This window comes from Penaeus vannamei, chromosome 17 (assembly GCF_042767895.1).
Source record: "Penaeus vannamei isolate JL-2024 chromosome 17, ASM4276789v1, whole genome shotgun sequence".
In the NCBI taxonomy this organism is placed as follows: domain Eukaryota; kingdom Metazoa; phylum Arthropoda; class Malacostraca; order Decapoda; family Penaeidae; genus Penaeus; species Penaeus vannamei.
This window is the reverse complement of record NC_091565.1, coordinates 24,691,428-24,693,922: the sequence shown is the minus strand read 5'-3', so window position 1 is coordinate 24,693,922 and position 2,495 is coordinate 24,691,428.

Genomic DNA, 2,495 nt, shown 5'->3' with positions numbered 1-2,495 from the left:
AGTCTCCCCTGAAATTTTGAAGTCCCCCCTGCAATTTCTAAGGTGGTTGCTGCCACCTTAGATATACCACGAAAATATTATGATTTTTCACATTACCTTCGAAAATTGGAAATTGTGACGTAACAAATAGACATAGAAAAAAAATAAGAGTATCTTTAGAAAGCATATAAAATTCTACAAAACATGAGACCAACATGCATTTTTTATGAATAATGAAAAAAGATAAGAAAAATATTGAAACCCAATTTTTTTTTAATTCACGAAAAATATGCTGTTTTTAGACAAGCTTTTATTTTTTTAAATTTGCATGATATTTCATCAGTTTTATCCTTCAGCAAAATGTCTTGAACATAATACCCCCCCCCAAACAAAAATGGGGGTACTTTTAGCATATGCGAGTTACCCGCTCGAATATGTATTTTTTACCTACATTCATCATTCGGTCAAATGACTTTCTAGTCGATTATATTTCCGGAAAATCTCTCAAAATACTAAAAAAAAATATACATACACCAAAGGTCATCAAATACACGGTACTGATCGGTATGTACATTCATGTACGATATATATATATATATATATATATATATATATATATATATATATATATATATATATATATATATATATATATATGCATGTATACACAGATCAGTACGGGTCATCAAATACACGGTACTGATCTGCATCTGCATGAGAGCCTCCAGCAGGACCGGGCGTGGCACCTGTGATGCGAGCAGGGGCAGGCGCGCCACCCGTGGGACGAGCAGGAGCGGGGCGGGGAGCGCCGCCCGTGGCTCGCGCGAGATTGGGTCCGGGCGAGCCAATCGTGGCGCGCGCGCCACCCGTGGTGCGAACGGGAGCGAGGCGAGGCGCGCCACCGGTGGCGCGAGCAAGACCGGGGCAGGGCGCGCCACCCGTGGTACGAGCGGGGCGGGGCGCGCCACCCGTGGTACGAGCGGGGCGGGGCGCGCCACCCGTGGTACGAGCGGGGCGGGGCGCGCCACCCGTGGTACGAGCGGGGCGAGGCGCGCCACCCGTGGTACGAGCGGGGCGGGGCGCGCCACCCGTGGTACGAGCGGGGCGAGGCGCGCCACCCGTGGTACGAGCGGGGCGGGGCGCGCCACCCGTGGTACGAGCGGGGCGGGGCGCGCCACCCCGTGGTACGAGCGGGGCGAGGCGCACCACCCGTGGTACGAGCGGGGCGGGGCGCGCCACCCGTGGTACGAGCGGGGCGAGGCGCACCACCCGTGGTACGAGCGGGGCGAGGCGCGCCACCCGTGGTACGAGCGGGGCGAGGCGCGCCACCCGTGGTACGAGCGGGGCGGGGCGTGCCACCCCGTGGTACGAGCGGGGCGGGGCGCGCCACCCGTGGTACGAGCGGAGCGGGGCGCGCCACCCCGTGGTACGAGCGGGGCGAGGCGCGCCACCCGTGGTACGAGCGGGGCGAGGCGCGCCACCCGTGGTACGAGCGGGGCGGGGCGCGCCACCCCGTGGTACGAGCGGGGCGGGGCGCGCCACCCCGTGGTACGAGCGGGGCGGGGCGCGCCACCCGTGGTACGAGCGGGGCGGGGCGCGCCACCCGTGGTACGAGCGGGGCGGGGCGCGCCACCCGTGGTACGAGCGGGGCGGGGCGCGCCACCCGTGGTACGAGCGGGGCGGGGCGCGCCACCCGTGGTACGAGCGGGGCGGGGCGCGCCACCCGTGGTACGAGCGGGGCGGGGCGCGCCACCCGTGGTACGAGCGGGGCGGGGAGCGCCGCCCGTGGCGCGCGCGCCACCCGTGGTGCGAACGGGAGCGAGGCGAGGGTGGCGCGAGCAAGACCGGGGCAGGGCGCGCCATCCGGGGTAAGAGCGAGAGCGGAGGGGAGTGCGGTGCCCGGGTTCTTTATTATTATTAATTATTATTATTATTATTATTATTATTATTATTATTATTATTATTATTACTATTATTATTATTATTATTATTATTATTATTATTATTATTATTATTATTAATATTATTAATATTATTCGTCCCGGGTGTCACATATATGAGACACCGGGAAAAATAAACAATGTCGGGCTGACCGCCAGTGCGATGCTGTCTCGGGGCTGCGCTCCGAGGCAGAAGCGGCGCGCGGCCGGGCGGGCGGACAGACTTCGGGGAAGCTCCGCCGCTCCCAGGCAGAAGCGGCGCGCGGACAGACTTCGGGGAAGCTCCGCCCGCCGATTTTGTAGCCGCCCGGATTTTTAAAATTTTGGCTACAAAATGTACCCGGCGTGACTGGGTTATTATTATTATTATTATTATTTATTATTTCTTACTATTATTATTATTATTTAAGCGAGAGCAAGGAACAGGCAGGCGAGAGCGAAACCATGTGTCCCTTCCACCACAACGAGCATAAATGGTACTTCGGCCATTGAGGAGGCTTCAGACCAGTTTTATATATTGTAAATGCCCATTATAGCTCATTATAAAGGGAAATGGTACATGATTATATCATATGG